At 41.2% G+C, this 17,274-nt stretch overlaps 1 protein-coding gene across 1 annotated transcript in view; it reads left to right on the plus strand.

The window, feature by feature from the left end:
- tnr (tenascin R (restrictin, janusin)) overlaps nt 1–17,274 on the plus strand; it is a 200,012-nt gene that overhangs the window by 38,963 nt on the left and 143,775 nt on the right. The window contains exon 7 of the mRNA XM_037084415.1: nt 14,206–14,287. The gene's annotated coding sequence lies outside the window, so the exon portion shown is untranslated. The remainder of the gene's footprint in view (nt 1–14,205; nt 14,288–17,274) is intronic.

Here is a 17,274-nt window from a genome sequence, read left to right on the forward strand (position 1 = left end):
TGTTGAATAAATTCACCTCCTTGAAGAACCTCATGTCACTGTAAAATTATTAATTAGCAGTAGATGTGATGTTGATGAGTCAGTCAGAGTGACAGCTGATGTTGAAGCTGTTTGCGCTTTAAATAAAAGGTACATTAGAGACATTCAAGGCTGAGGACAGCAGATGCTCTTACGAAACAACCAAATGTGACAAATGGCCATCCAGTCTTCCTCATATTCATTTTCTGTTTGTAATATTATTTTATCTGTGTTATCCTCAGTAGACTTGTAGCTTTGATTAAATAATTGACTTGTTCCGAGGGTAACTCTTCATTATTGAAGAAAGGGTTGTGCCATCATGTCACTGAGGATTTAATCATCTTGCGGAGATTCTTCTACTCACCATCTGTCCACTGAGCAGAGAACAATGTCCGGACTACATTAAAAACTCAACAAGTTTATAATGTTCAGTGTAGTGTCCAAATCATTTCTAACATTAGAAAATGTATGTATGTATGAGTATATGTTGGCTCTAACAGCTAGCAGGTATGAAAAAGCTTCGATCACTTCACAAAATGCAAAATAGTTTTTAACATTGAGTCTGAAAGGGAGGCTAAAGCTGGCTGGAAATTAATTTTCTGTCATAAAGAGAGTGAAGGTTGAAAAATATGTTTTTCCTCTTTCTCGGGGGCTGCGTGATAACAATGACTCTCTGGTATCACACACAGACCTCGTGTTCGATTTTGTGGAAATTCTTCGCCTGCGCGCGGCACAAAGTCTTTGTGATGCTGCCGGAGTTTCAGCCTTGAGGTTTACAGCTGTCACACTCCTTCTGTTGAGTGTCACATCCATCTGGGTATCTATCAAATAAAAAAAAATGACCTTTTCCAAATGAGGCTTTTTACAAGCTTGACAAAAACTGAAAGAATTTCTCTACGACCTGCAACTGTATCAGTCTACTATATCTATTGTGATCGCAGACATCTTCTGGGTTGGATTGAAACCTTTCAACTGTTCTTGCTTTGACCTCACATTCCTTGCACTGTGAAAGCAACACTTAAACCTTTGCAACACATTTGTTTCCTTGAAATAATAAAAAACAACATCTTCTCTCACTACGATATGATCCTGAAATGTTTCCAGTCCCCAGCAGGGTGACGTTTGCAGCAATGGGACTAAATGATGCAACAGATGCTAATATGCCTTCGAATGTAACTCAGAGATGTTTTTATTTGTTTGAGTTTGAGAGTGCAGATGTCAACCTGACTAAAAAGCTAAACTGTTTGTGTGGTTTCTGTTTGCCATTCACAAACAGACCGTATGAACAAACACCAGTTCTAAGCCTGATGTGTGGTGGGAAATTGATTAATGCTGCACTGGCATTTTATTGGCAAATGTGAACACACACAGTTTATACGTGTGGTGGAATACAGAGATAAATAAGTTGTTGTTGGTTTAGGAACTGATGCAGCTGCAAAGAGACGAAAAGCAAATATTACAGTCGGTGCAGGGTTTTGATTAGTAAATCTGAACAGTCACAGCCATGTGAATCCCCACTGAACATTTACGGGGGCACTTGCACTTGTTGACTTAACCTTTTCTTTCAATAGACTGTTAACAATATGCTTTTTATGTCTCTATTTCTATTGTTTAGTGTACTTTTATTCTGAAAAAAATGATGTTAGAGTTACTAATTTCATGTGGTTGTTGGCGAAGTTGTCTGACGTGTACCAGCCTGAGGAGGCTCTTTTGGCTCATCCTCCTTTACCCCAAAAGAGTTTTTCAACGGGTTAAGTCACAGTCGCTCTTGATAATGGCATAACATACGCGTACCTCGAGGTACCAAATTAGCTCTTTGAAGCTGTCGGCCTCTACCACCCTGACTGGTAGCATATTGATCTCAATCACTCAGCACGTCGATCGGGTGATGGCCTCGGACCACAGCGACATGATGTTTGGTAGCGAGCGATCCTCGGGCATGGCAGCTGGGTGCTTAATGTTGGTACAGCATAGCTCTAGTACTGCTCCTTAACTGAAGAATAGCATTTACATTTGACACTATTCATTCTGGGTGAAATGATCCCACTCTGAGCTTTGTTTCACTTTGTCAGACCAGCACCTAGTGAAACTGTTGGCGTATTGTTGAATGAACCTGTAACATGTGCACTGGTGTTTGGAGGAATGATATTTAGCCGTTCACATCCCTGGTACGAAGTTTTTTTTTTTGTTTCAGAAGGATATATTGTGTTTTTACCAGGCAGCTAATGAAACTTGCTGATTAGTGGTATAGGCTTTATTTATTTTTTGAGAAATCTATCCAACTGTGTAATGGATTGTTAGAATAGCATTGAAATTCCGATTTCACATTTAAGCATCAGTAATGATGTAACAATAGTGTAAAATGGCACAACACTGACACTTGACGCATATGTTGCTGGTAATACTTGACACATTTCATTTATTTTACCTTTCACTTTGTGAATTTTTTCAGGAGTTTTTCTTGTAATTTAGTCTTTTCAGTGCGGCTGCTTTTATTTCAGAGAAGGATCTGAATCCTTCATTTATCATAGTAACCCATAAAAAAATGACAAGATGCCAAATGGAATACGATTTGGCCTTTTCGATACTGCTCAATTTTCCTGCTTTGAAACGACACTGTTCTATTAGAAGATGATGTTTTTGTCGTACTGATCTACGTTTCAGGTAAAAATATTAATTTAGCTTTCAATGGGATTAACTGAAGGGTGCGTAACAAACTCTCCCTGTACACTGCCTTCCTTTCTAAGGCCTTTCATTGGTTGGATGGATTTTAGGGACACTCTTTTGTGTGAGCATGATGATTTTTTCTTCTTTTGAACAAGACCAAAAGAGTCTGGCAATGTTAATATTTCTCATTACACAAGACTGTCCACCCAGAGAGAGCACACACAATGAACTATTCTTTTCTGTGTCTCTCTGTCCGTCTTCTGTCTCTCACACTTCCTCCCATTTTCACCCTCCTTCTCTTTCTTTGTCACACTTTACAGTCAGTTTTCAGGGCTTTTATTCTGCTGGCCAAAATTGGCAAAGAACATTGTTCTAATCAAGCTCGTTGGACACAGATCAGAACAGCTCATTGAAAAATCTTTCACTAGCTTTTTGAAATCTGGATGAAAAGCAAAGCATTTTTTTTTTTTAAATCTAATTATAGACTTGATTATAAACCTTATTGTGTCTGGGTAATTTAGTTCATCACAGTTCAAGAATCTATTGTTTTATTATTTCTTCTCTGAGACAGTTCAAACAAGTTCTCTAATATACATGCAAAACATGACCTTTAGCAAGAGACCACGAACCGATAAGCAAACCAATACGTCCCCTAACCTTAAAGGGAAGTCAGCCTCAACAAAACTCGCGTGTCGATTCTGTGGCTCTAACAAATGTGTCGAGTATATTTCCTTCCACGTAAAAAAGTTACTTTGCTGTTGTGTTTTTCTTTCTTTCCTTCTTTCTTTTTTTTTTTTTTTTACCTCAGAAGTCGGAGCTGGGAATGATCACCTTCTAGCCAGGTTTAGATTTAATGATGTGCAAATGAGACAAATAAGCTGCCAGTCATAAATATGGCTTTCCAGATGAATTAACTGACTGTGAACTCTGGTTTAAATTAAAAGTGCCATAAATCCAGTACGATTTACGCCCATGTTTGCCGCCTTATTTTGTGCTTTTCAGCAGATATTGCCTTGATATTGGCAGCAGCTGATTACTGGAATAATGTAAAAACCGCTCCGATTCAATCACAAAAACTAGTTAGGGGACCTTTGATAACAAAACGTGCGATATCACTACCTTCAGATTATGGTTCACACAGTTAACATTTAGCTTCTGGGGTTGAAGTCAGATGCATGTCATTTGTACTTCGAACCATCCACCCAGACCTTGTCAAGCTTTTGCAAAGCTCCAACAAAGTCATGCCACTTTACTTGTCAGAGATATAATTTTGAAGCGTTTTAATTATTTAAATCTAGCAATCATTGGTGTCTTTGGTGTAGTAACAGCATGCTCAAATATTTAATGCCTGCGTGGTTAATGGACCACCCAGCACTGCTTGATTTACACAGTGGTGGTGACTGGCCTAAATTATATGTGTTATATTTAAAATCTCGGGATGACATACTTCTCCTATTGCTGGAAAATCATTCTTAGTCTTGTTACAGTCACATTCCCCACTTCTCCCAAACCGCCTGTCTCAAATTGTGTCAAAGTCTGCGATATTTGAAGTCAGACCAAACTATCCCCGAGCTTTAAAAGAGAGTTATTCAAAGGCTGATCTCTCACAAATGAAAACCTGAGCCCTTCCTCATTAAAACTATCCTTATTATCACTGCAGGCTTTATCTCCTATAACCTTAAATGCTGGCAACGCACTGTGTTCATTACTTTCCATGAGATAAAACTTTTTTTATCTACTGCTTTGAGAGTCTTTCAGTAAAAAACATTTGGCCTTGATCTCTTGTAGGTGCAATGAAAATTACTTACAGATGCCCAAAAACATTAATAAGGCAGAGGACATTTCTGCAGTTCATGTCAGAAGATGGCTATCGTCTTTTATATAGAAGACCACTTTTTCAGGTTTTCTTTGCTTGGGTGTAACTCTAAAATATGACTTTCGATGCCCTATACTGATGTTAAGATTGTATTATCAGGCAATTTCAGGAGCCAGTAAATGCTCCTGGGCTGGTAAACTTTGCAACACAGTGCAGCTGTATTGGTTTGTATATACCGACACAGCACTTGTTTCAAATATACATCAAGTCAGACCTTTTGATCAATATAATCTTTGTATAAAGTATTTTATGTAGAGCAAAAAGCCTGTTGTCTTTTAGATGTTTTTTGAAGTGATGTCTGAAGCTGTCACTAGATAATAGTTCATCCTTGTCCCGCTCATGCCAAATGCACTCAACAATGGGAAACACCAGATTTGTCTTGCCTGCACAACGATACACTGAATTGCTGTTTGTTTCCTCATGCTCTAAGTGAAAATGCTGCAGTAACCAGAGATAAGTTGTCGTGTCAAAAGAGAGAGCTGTGTTTTTTGCGATAAGGCAGGGAACCATCACAGATTACAGGCTTTACCATTTCTTTCCTCTGCCTCATCTCCATCCGTCCCAAGTTTGCAGCGGTTTTGAATATAGACTCTTCGGGGTTGTTGGTAATTCAAAAATACAGCCAGGGATGCACACAAAAACGTACAAACAAAAAGAAATATCTGTCATTGTAAGTCGACAACAAAAGAACTGCACGGCGGGAGAGAGAAATATCCCATCTCCAGACAATGAGACAAGGTGGTTAATTACCCAGTTCATTTCTAATTAGCAACATGAGCAGTGCAGGGAATGTAGCGGAGTAGGGAGAGCTGCTGTTGTTAGCTGGATGGATTCAATGTTTTGCCGTGTGTTGCTGTCTAGATAGGCCCCGTGCCTGGAAACAGTGGCAGTTTTGCATCCAGCAGCACCATCCGTGGTTGCTCAAGAGGGAAGTGATGCCAGAAAAAAATGCTGAATAAATAGGTGTTTGGCACTGTGGGTTGCTATTCATAGGACAGCGATGAACAGCAGATCAAAGGGGACTAAAAACCTGAGCTCCGCCATCGCCCGCTTGATACATGGAAGTTAAATGCACACCGGAAATTACACGACATGACCTTGAGCAAACCTCCCCTGCTGTAACTGTCATGCTGCACGCGAGTGGCTATTACATATTGTTAGTAGAACATTTAATTTCAAAGTACATTCCACAAATATCGCATTTCCTATATTATCCAGGCATGTCATGCTGGATTACCCCACAAATATGTTTCCCAGAGTGGACCAAGATTTCCATTTCTTCCGAGCCCGGGGTTTACTCTCGACGGTCCGAGCCCCTCCAGTTGGCTGCCATGGGCATGTGTGAGATGAGAGCGTGGAAGCAGGAAGCCATGAAACAAATTGGATAAATGTTATTTCTGGAGGAACGTTTAAATGGGATGCATGAATCTTATTGAGGCAGCCATGCTTGAAATTGGGTGAAACCGCACATTAACAGAACATGGGAGATTCCACTTTCACCTTTTGTTACCTCCAGCCATTGTATCCAATGCAGTTTCTTTGAATGTAAGACCTATTTTTAGTGGATTTAGATCATTTATAGAACCCAAGGTTGTTTACACACGCGCACATATGCTGTAAGTGTGAACTTGTGAGGGCACTCACAAGTGTGTGCAGTTTATCCCCCCCACGTCTTCTCCCCGCCACACTACTTCACAGCAAACTAACTCAAAGGTCACTGATTTTGCCCAAACTGACTGTAATTTGCATTATAACTCGCACAAAGGTGTAATCAGGGAGTATTCAAACCCTGCTGGGGTGTAGAGGCTATAGCTGTGCGGAAACAATGACGGGGAGGCGAGAGTGTGTATGTGCACCCTATGTCGTTTCAGGGTCGCATAACCTCTCTCCTGCAAATCACCTGTTAGTGGATATTGTTTGACTTCAACTGAAGAGACACTTGAGGTGCCTTTGATTTGCTCCTGCTGATGCAACAGAGTGGAGTGGAGCAGTACGAATGACATCATCCATCAAATGTGCCTTGTGATCTTGAGAGTCGTGAGAATTTAGACAACAGACTTTAATTTCACTCTTCAGTCAGAAGGCACATAGGAGGCTTCCACTCACGAAGAACAAATAGTTTCACCAACGCCTCACATTTCTATTTGCATCATACTCTGGGAACTGAAAGCAATGGTTCAAATGTTATGTTGCACAGTTTGTTTTTCTCCTCGTCTCCCTGTGTCGAAGTTGGCTCCTCTTTTTTTTTTTTCTCTCCCGTTCCTTTAAGTGTATCTCAAGGTACGCTAAGAGAGTAAAGAGGTGATTTTCTGCTCTGTATCTTCTTCATCTCGCATGTTTGTGCTCCCTCCCCATCCTCGCTGGTTGAAGCTATGATTCACACCTCTAGGGCTATCTTTTTTATCTTGAAATGTTTCACACATCTCCCTTTTCTTCCTCCCCGGGATCACCTTTGAAATCTGCCATGGTGATGCTACACATACAGGCATAATGAAGTCTCGGAATTTTTTAAAATCCCATCATTAAAAATGGTTTGAGAATGTAAATGTTTGGCGAATTTGCAGACTTGACTCTGAGACTGTGTGATGCATAACCCTGATATGTGTATCAGATGGTTTACCTCCCACTTTCTGGTTCAGTTGTAACACCTGAAAGCCTCGTGCTGTGACTGTGACTGTGTGTGAAAACTAACAAGCAAGCAAAAAGTCAAAAATATTTAGCTTATGCTTCTCCAAGTGGTAGTAGTACATGTGCAGACGTAACCCATTTCATACAGTTAATAGTGTTAAAGATCATCCAGTGATAAAACATGTTCAAAAGGACACATGGTGGGCGTTAGTGTTGCGGCGTTAAAGGTCAGGATGGCTTTATGTCCATTGTTCTGAGCATCTGATTTATGTTTGTATAGACTGTGTGCACTCTTTAATATGTCGCTGGTTTAAATGCTAAAAATATGTTTCTTTCAATGGTAGTCACAGAACAGAATTGTTGTCGCTGAGAATAATCACCCGATGTGAAGAAAAGGCTCTCCAATAATTAAAACAAACAGTGCAAGAATGCGACTGCAAGATGCAAAAGCAAGGACCTGAAAACACCTCCGAGATAACACAGCACTCCAAGACAACTAAACAAAATTAAAATACTGCCGGCACCTTCCTTTTTCTTTTTCTCCTTGAATTATTCTAATATATTGCTCAGTCCTGTTGGACCAGCTCCGATAATTGCTCCATGTCTTGTTGTAATCACACCCGCTGCTCATACACATACCTGAAATAACCTGTTCATGTTTGTGACTGCCGGACACTAATTCCCTTGTTCTTTTGTGCTATTTGGCTCTTAGTTACAACCGGTGTTAGTCACTGTGACAGCATCTGTCCTCATTCTTTCTCTCACACCCTCTTTTTCCTCATCCAGTCTTTAACTCCTTGCCTCCCCGCCTCTCTCTCTCCACTTCTCTGGCGCCTTCTTTCACACCGAGTGTCACAGTTAGTTCTCTGCCCAGACAGGCAGGCGGGCTCATCCAACTGCCATCCAAAAACTCGAGATGCCTCGTCCAGACAGCTGAAGTTGTTTGGTTCCACTTTTGGCTGAGACCAATCGCTTCATTCACTGCTTGTGTGTTCATATTTTATGGCTTCGTCTGACCAGTGTGGCTCTTGTGCAGCACAATGAAGACCTGCGGGGAGTTGTAAGGTTCACACGGTTCGCTCCTCTCTGCCTGAATGTTTCGTGTTGCCATGCTTGATTCTCTCTTTCCCCTTGTTCTCTGTCTCCCTCTCTCCCAGACACCCACACTGTCTTTTCTGCCGGAAACTCATCCAGAATTGTCCAGCGCCAGACATAATTCAGAAAACAGACAAAAACTCCTTGTTCACTGTTCCATATCAGTCAATTACTGGGTTCTGCGTTTGTGTGTGAAAGTGTGTGTGTTAGGGGGTATTGGCGATTCTCTCTGACTGTGTGTAAGTGTACCAAAATGAGGGCCATTGTGGTGAATATGTGTGTGGGCGGGTGTCAGCCCTGACTGTGTTAACAAACAAATCATCAGTGTCCTAATTTTTGTGTTGCTTAGAGGCTTGTTTCCAGTCTATAGACAGATCTGACAGTGATCAATACGCTGCTGTCTCTGTGTGAAACTGTGTGTGTGTGTGTGTGTGCGCGGGCCTTGCTGTGTTTGCATGCGTTGATGCGTGTGTGTTTGTGGATCATTAAGCTCCTCTGGGGATGGCACTGTTCTGTTTTCATTTGGCAGACATCAGGGAGCGGGGCAGTCATGTGATTGAAACAACTGAGTCTTCACACTGATAGATAATCAAACTGTACTGCAGAGCTGGATAGATAGCATGACATTACATGGCAGCCTCCTGAAGTGGGTTGATGGTTTTCTCAGCTCTTACTACTGGGAGCCTTCAAGGCATGATGCATCATTAATTAGCACACCTTTGTATTAAGAGCTCTATTCAAGCCCCTGTGATGTCTAGTCTCTAGTTTGCTCTGATGTTTACTTCTCAATTTCAGTATTTTTCTGTCATGTTTTTAAGACCAACACAAGCTAAAACGTTGATGCTGAGCCAAGCCCTCAAGCTTTTTAAGAGCCAAGAGGGCCAACAATACAATTTGTTACTGACCAATGTAACAATAACTTTCTGGATTATTTACATCATGTTTCGTTTCTTCTCCTGCTTCTTTTTTTAGCTGTGGCAGCAAGATATTACCTGCAGAAACACCAAATTATCAGTCATCATCTGATTCCTTTCACACAAAACAGAAATGACAGGGGAAGAAATAAGGAATATTGATGTCCCTAAAGGAAAGTTTGACAGCAAACTTTTATAAAGTTTTGTTAAACTCAACACTTTTGGAGTGTGTGAGTTGGCAGAATATGGAATTTAGTGTTTTTATTCCTTAAGATATGTGATCCTTTTTATATAATTGTTCTTCCTCTCTGATCATGCGGTCAGCTAAATCTTTAATCTATACATTTATAATCCTCGCTCGTCCCTCAGCTCGTCCCTCAGCTCGTCCTTACCAGCTCAGCCTTTTCCTGCATACAGGGGAAATGTACAATCTGATATCTCTGTGTTGGTGTTGATCCTCAAACCATCATACGCAACGTTGCTTCAGGAATATTACTGCAACTGACCTATCAAGTTTTTTTTAAGGTATTCATTTTGCACCTGGAAAAATAAGCACGTGGGAGAAGTCATCTTTTGCATTTAACATTGTGGAAGAATTTTAGTTCCCTAAACCTAAAAAAAACAGTGACAGAAAACTAAATGAACTAAAAAAAATAACACTTAAAAAATAAGATATGTTGAAATCACTCCAGGTACAACACGAGTCACAAAGCTTTGACATCACAGCAGCGTGACTGGACAATGTGAGCGATTGTCCCAGAACAACATTAATTATCATGTTGTCGGAGCATCACCAACATGGTGATATCAGACAGACCTTGAGGAAACATAAACATAACTGCATAAACTCAGACTCGTTTTTTTTTAACTTGACCTTTTTAGAAGGCCAGGGGTACATGAATTAACACATTTTACTCAGGGAGAGAAAAAGAAAGGAAGAACAGAAATACATTTTCTCCTTGTGGCAAAACTGTCCTCTTCTTGTTCTTAAGAAAGTAAAACTGTGTGGAAGTGGAGAGAAAATCAGATTCAGAAATAACCTAATCAGTGGGTTTTGGCCTGGCAGCCCTTCCCCAGGCAGAGACACGGGGGCAGGTGGCTGTCTGACAGCCATTGGAATTCTCTTCAACAAAGTGTGCTACACAGATCAACTCGGCAGTGCACCACTGGGAGAGGGATTAAACCGGGTTAGCTAAAGCCAAAACCACCAGTTCCTTGTTGAGAAAAAGTGACACTGTTATTGACACATCCCTAACCATCTCCAGGATTATATCACACACTTTGCATATTGCATGAGATGGAGCTTCCTCTCCTGTCCTGAGTGTCATTGGTGGATGGGGATTGATTATCTGTGCTGGTGTTGTGGCAAGCTGCCCTGACAGATTTATCCATCTGCTTTTTTCCATGAAGTGAAAATTGGTTTAATCCCCTCTCTCAAATCCTCAAACCGTTGTTGACTTTCTCGTCAGTTCGCACCAAACGTGGCTATTTAAAAAACTGAATGTGCTCCAGAAATGTGCATCTTGTAATTACAGTTTTAATTGAAAAAATTGTATGAAAAAGTAAAACACAGTCATATAGAAAAAAAAGGAGCTGTGCATCCAATTCTTGTCTCGCACTTTTTTTTTTTTTTTTAAATTAAAGGGTTATAGTTGAGGAGCCATGTATTGTCCAAAATGCCAAAGCCCATTATGCGGTTGCATTCATTTCATAATTACGCCCATCTCCACTAATCCACAAACTCATTTCAATAAGTCGAGTTCCAGTTGAATAAACCCCTGACTGTTTCTCTTAATTCATTACTCATGGCTTAGTTGACATTTACTGAATTCATGGTAGTATAAGAGAATAGATTAACAATGTTATGAAATGCTAATTCTAACTCATGGTGATTGCGGTGATAAAGAGCACTGAGGTTGTGTTTTTGTGCAAAATGCAAAATACTGCTTGGTGCATGCTTGAGAAATATAATCCCAGGAATGTTTTTATGCTCTCATACTTACTTAAAGCCATACTGTGTACTTCGTATGTGTGTGTGTGTGTGTGTGTGTGCGTTGCCTCTTTGCATGTGCGTGATCAGACGCGAGACAGAGCGAGAGAAATCGATAGAAGGTGAAAATGTACAACCAGGAAAAAAATTGTTGAGGGATGAACAGGTACACAGCGAGACAGCTCCAAATGTCAGGACCTGTGCGATGAGGATGAAGAGGCGGTGGGAGGGAATGACTTGCTGACCCTGGTTGCTCCCCCATTGATAGTGTTGCCATGGGAACAGGTGTCAGCCCCAAGATGAAGGGCGCTGGAGGTTGAAAATTGTGTGTGTGTGTGTGTGTGTGTGTTTGCGTGAGTTAAAGTGTGAGTGATTGGAACGTCCACCGGTGAGGTCATTTATTCTTTCACAATGTGAACACTGGCGTTGTCATGCTCAGGACTCAAACACACAAGCTACTGCTCTTTGCTTGAGATTAAAGGGGATGTGTGTCCGTCTCTGCTGTTGTACCCTCAGAAGTAAGGCATTACTGCAAAGTTTGAGGTGAGATACTGTGAAGTATTTGAAGTGACTTCTTTGGCTCATGTCATGTTCGTAAAATTGGACCGCTCCGACTGTTTGTGTACTTTGTTAACCAACGGACTGTCCAGACACAGCTGTCAGAGGTCCAACAACACTGTGTTTGAAATGTATTGCACCAAGCCCATCCGTAGTCCTGAATTCCAGCTGTGTGTGTGTGTGTGTGTGTCTTGTCTGTTTATGAACTGGATTCAGAAAGCCTAAAGCCAAGCAAGGCTCTTTTTCTCAAGCCGACAGACTGTCAGCTTGCGTGGATGTGTCTCTGCCCTGGGTCAGTTCATGTCCATTTAAACCTACTTGTGTCTTTCTACTGACTGCAATCGTACCCACGTCTCTGCTTTCACGTTCTTTCTGAACAGCCTCTCAGAACACACAGTCTAATATCATTGTAGTTTTTGAGTTGGATTTCCAGTGGAGCCACAGCAGCATACATGAACTTTGTGAAAAAAAAAAAAACACTCTCTGAACTTGACGCCATGCAGAGAAGAGGATTAAAAAAGAAAAAAAACACATGAATTTAAATGAGACTCTGTTGCAGCCATGGTGGCCAAATCATGTAACAAATCAGACGCTGCCAAGTCATCTCAGCAAGTCCAACTGGCCCTTTCCTACAGCTCAGCTCTGTGACACCAACAGTGCGCCCAGAGCTCTCCCTCTCTCTTTCTCTTTCTCTCTCTCCCTCTATCTCTAGCTCTATCTCTTTCTCACAGTCTTTTTCTCTCTGTCTGCGTCTTCCTGTCTTTTCTCAGGCTGGGGCTGGTACCCCACCGCCTACTGGTTGATGTCACTGCAGGGTCAAAGGAGAGAAGATTTAGGCTGCCCCGGTGGTCGTACTCAAGAGCACAAGGGGAGGGTTAAGTGGAGAGGTTGAAGCCCAGTGAGAGACACCAGAGTTGAATACAGCTGAGCAGATGAGACCGCAGTCAGGAATCGGCCTGTTGTTGATGCAGAAAGCCATTGCAAGCTACAGGAAAAGGAAAACATTAAAGAATAAACTGCACCTTAAGGTTTGGATATAAACTCAGGCAATCTGTTGTTTAGGTTTTGTGTTTGTGGGTAGACCTCGGATACTCATCTGCATACTCAATTGTAAAGAATCCAGGATTTAAGCATAATGTGCTCAAAGTGCTCGAGGCTCATTATGATTCCTTCTTGTGTGTGCAGGTTTGTAATTTAATTGGAGCATGACTTATTGCCTTTTGTTTTCTTTGAGATTAAATACTAACCATACGTAACTGTGTGAATGCTTTAATTTCTCCAGCAGAAATTAAGTCTGTTAGCAACTGTTTAGGGGTAGTACCTCAATATAAACAAAAAGAAATAACCCAAAGACCCAGAACGTGTAAAATGTTGTGTTTTGGGCAATTTTTACACATCTGTGATTTTTAAATAAAGAACTATGCAAATTAAAACTTAAGAGATTGTGATATTGTTAAACTATTTAGTTTGTTGTGTTGAGCTGAGTAAATGTTAACATGCAGTTTATTATTTGAAACTTCATACTCAATATTTGTTAAATGTTATTATCTTTACTTTGAATAACACCGAGTTGTAAAGCTTTTTCAAGAGAACTTCCAAGAAAATAGTTTGGAAAATTTAAAGCACTATTATGACTTCCTGACTCTGTAGTAGATAAAACCTTATGATGTGCCCTCTGTGGCGCCCATCTAACAGAGAAAAAGTGATTTAATGCCCTCCCAAGTTAGGGTGCCCTTCCTGTGGAGAGAATGCACTATTGTCCATAAAGGCTGAAATAGAAGGAAGATGCTCAGCTGGGCCCTATGTAAGCCTACAATCTGGTTAAATGGCCTGTGTCTTTTTTTATTACAGAGGTTTAGTCATTATACTCTGAGTCACACAATGAAAACAGTTTTAATCTTAATCAGGGTTTGGCACTGTTTTTCCACAAACGCATCACAGCTCTCTGCCCACAGTTGCCACACCGCATGCACCTGGTGCTCTTTCTGATTTTTGCCTCCACTGATCGCCAATGAAAACTACATGTTTCCGACGTGGTGAACTGGGCCACAGGTCTTTAATTCCTTGAGGCAAGAGGCTGGATCTGCATCCTGGCATCCAAGGGGATAAGGCTAATTTTGGTTAGGGCAAAAGAAAAGTTCAACAACTGTGACTGAGCACCACTAAGATACAAAGACAGCAGATATTTAGGACATGTAAGTGTTAAGTGCTTTGTATTCAAACCTGGCTTGTGACTGTGTTCAGCTTGAATTACCCGTGTATTTATGACAGACATTACATTCAGTCAATGTTTTTAAAAAAAACAAAACAACATTGTAAAGTTGGTCTGGACACAGTCATATAAATGAGCTATGCTTGCTATCTGGATGCTGCACTGTCTCTTTATGACTTTTTGGGAGATGGTGTCAGCCCCCGGTGAAAAATTGTGGCACTCAAAACCGTATCCTCCCGTTCAACAGGTAAATCATTCCACCTGAACGGCTCCATTTTGTCAGTCTGCCTGAGGGGGGTGTTCGATGTGAGGACGGGAGCCAAAAAAAAGTAAGTGTGTGCATGTGTAAGTTGTAAGTATGCGTGTATCTGTGAGTGCGCAGCCATGAGTGTTTGTGAGGAGGCGATTAGCTGTTAGCAAAAGGGAAAGGAGAGCAAATCTTCAGCCTGGAGCCTTGTGGCTCTGGGTTTAGCAGGGGTTTGTTGCAGGTGATAAAAGTGTGTGTATTTGGCGTTGGAAAGGCCCTTTGGAACAGCAGAGTCAATCACTCTTATGTGCAAGCAACATTTAACAAGAAGCTCCTTTTTAATGGCTGTAAAGTCTATTAAACTGGTGGTGCCACCTGGCTATTTTAGTCAGTGGCTTTGCTCCCGATATGAAAAATGAGCTGGATGTTCTCTATCCATCCACATTTTATGAGCTCAGCATCCTCAAATGAGTCCACACTCCCCAAAAATGCAGAGGGTAACTTATGCTGTGGAGAGACATTTACATTTAAATCATAATCGGAGCAGTCGTGATTATTTGTTCCTCCTCCTGCTTTATGGGCTCTATTCTATGAATTTATGAATATTACAAAGGGAATTGGTCATAATTTTTGCTGAAAAGTTGGATATCTCTGTGTTGGAGTATACATCACAGCGCCGCATTGTGCCAATGCAGATGAGACGGTGCAAGGGGGCAGAAAATGAGCTCATTCATTGGGCTGGAGTCCTCATTTTGCAGAGCTACAATTCGTTTCTTTCGGTGCCCGCCAGCCCCTTCTGTGCTGCCAAGCAGCTGAATGTTTTGCGGAGTCATGGGCAGCATGGCAGGGCCACGTCGAAGGGAGAAGCCAAATTGATCAGTCTTTTCAACTGTAGCCAAAAGCTGCCACCATAATAAAGTTAGGCCTTGATCATGTTGTTGTGATCCACAAAGCACACAACAGAGAGATACAGGCAAGTACACAGACAGGCAAACAAACCCGGCTAACACTGCCATCCTTCTTTCCGTCTCCATCTTTTCATTTCGCTGTCTCCACCTTTTTCCCTTTTTATCTCTCCCACCGCCTCTTTGCTCTCTACTGTATCGCTCCTCTTTCTCTCCAATCTCTTGCTCTCTCCGGACTATCTTGGAAGCAGTAACAGGTGCAGGTTTTCAGCCTCCCGTCCTGGCTGACCACTCAGAGCCTCTGTCTCTAGTTCAAACACACACACACATGCACACACACACACACACACACACACACACACACACACACACACACACACACACACACACACACACACACACACACACAAACACACACACAAGCAAGGACTCAGTCTCAGGAGCACATTCATCCCCCGACAGGTTGAACAGTCTGGCCCATGTGTTAGGTCCAGATGGGGCTGCTCCATTACTCTGGCTGGCTGGAGTGGACATCACATGGGCAAACACGCGCACAGACAAACACACATAGACTTGCATAGGTGCATTGATACAGACATACACACCAGCACACAAAAGAATTGGCACATGCGCACATGTAAGAACTGTCCCTCAGGATGGATTCTGCTTATTCAAGGAAAGCAGTAGTCTAATTAATGTGAATACCTGCAGATGCACATTCAGGTGGTTTAGGCATTTAAAACTCGCGAGGGGCCACAAATGCTGAATAAAAGCATGCGCTCATTAAGTTTCAATAGCACAATCCAAGATTTTCTTTGGAAGGCAAACCTGCAGAAGTTACTGAAACAAACTCAGCTGCACAGTTGAGGCTAATTTTGACCGAGACTGTGAATCACAAACGGCTCCACTCTTTGAGATGTCGGGCTTCAACTCACCGAGCCGGTGAATTGTAAATTGCCTGATAGCAGCGGTTCCTTGACAGTTTGTCGATATATGAAGTTTTTAAATAGTTCACCATATTAGAAAACTTTTGACCCTCAGGACGAGCGTGTTTTGTTATTGTTGTGGTTTGTTGGATGAAAAAGGATTTTCTGTCCAGAGAATATCCAAACTCTGCTTTTTTATTGTTTGAGTGTAAAGCCGACTGTAACGTCCAGGGTGATATACCGTACGAATCAAAGCCTTAGATTAGTTTTTCTAATTGTATTTGTTCGTATTATTAGAATAGATTGGTTCATAGATACAGCTAACACTCACTTACAAGTAGCATAAGTACGAATAAAAAAATGTTCAGTTCTATTGTAGAGTTAAGGGACTGAAAATGATGATAGATATATTTAAATGATATAAAAATGCAGAACCTTTTAAATTCTGCGTGGCAGACGGGGATGTGCTCTAAATGCTGTGAAGAATAGAGGCTTAAATAGAGGAGAGAAGAAGAGCGTTTTCTTTAGCAAATGCAAGTTAATCAGCGGACGACATTCTGCTTTAGTGCCCGGCACGATAACTCAACCTAATGACCATTATACTGTTTATCAAATCTCTGCGTTGAAATACACACTGTAGCACTCAGTGAGCCACATATTTATCAGTTGCCAGCGTTGTGCAACTGATTATAAATTCCTGTAATGCATCAGATTGCGCATAAATGTATTTTCGTCATGGCTGAATTATGGCTCCGCTATAAAAGCTGTGTCGTATTTCAGATACTTGTGGACCCCAAATAAATCTCCTTTAGTTGCTATATAAACCTGCGTCCATCCTTCTGTACGGTGCCCTTGTGAATAAAGGGAGGTGTCGATTAAGAGCAGCTAAAAAGCCAGAGGTAGTAAGTTAGCCTGCATTTTTAATTCTTGTCTTTTTTCATTCTCCATTTGTTTGTTTTCACAAGGCACATTGCGGTTCTCGAGGTCGCAGGGTAACATCCCATTAATTTTTATAATAAGTAAAGTAAATTAAATTACTTCATATGCAAATTATCAACAGCTACGTTTTAATGCTTAACCTTGTTAGTTAATGAATTTTGTGATGGGAGATTCAAAAAGAAAACAAGCCTCAGGGTTCGTGTTGCATACATCATGAGCTCATTTCAATGTTTATTTTATTCAAAATCCTGAATACTGCGGTCTGCAGTATGCAAGGCTAAATACTGTGTGAATCCATA

This window comes from Acanthopagrus latus, chromosome 21, assembly GCF_904848185.1.
Source record: "Acanthopagrus latus isolate v.2019 chromosome 21, fAcaLat1.1, whole genome shotgun sequence".
Classification (NCBI taxonomy): domain Eukaryota; kingdom Metazoa; phylum Chordata; class Actinopteri; order Spariformes; family Sparidae; genus Acanthopagrus; species Acanthopagrus latus.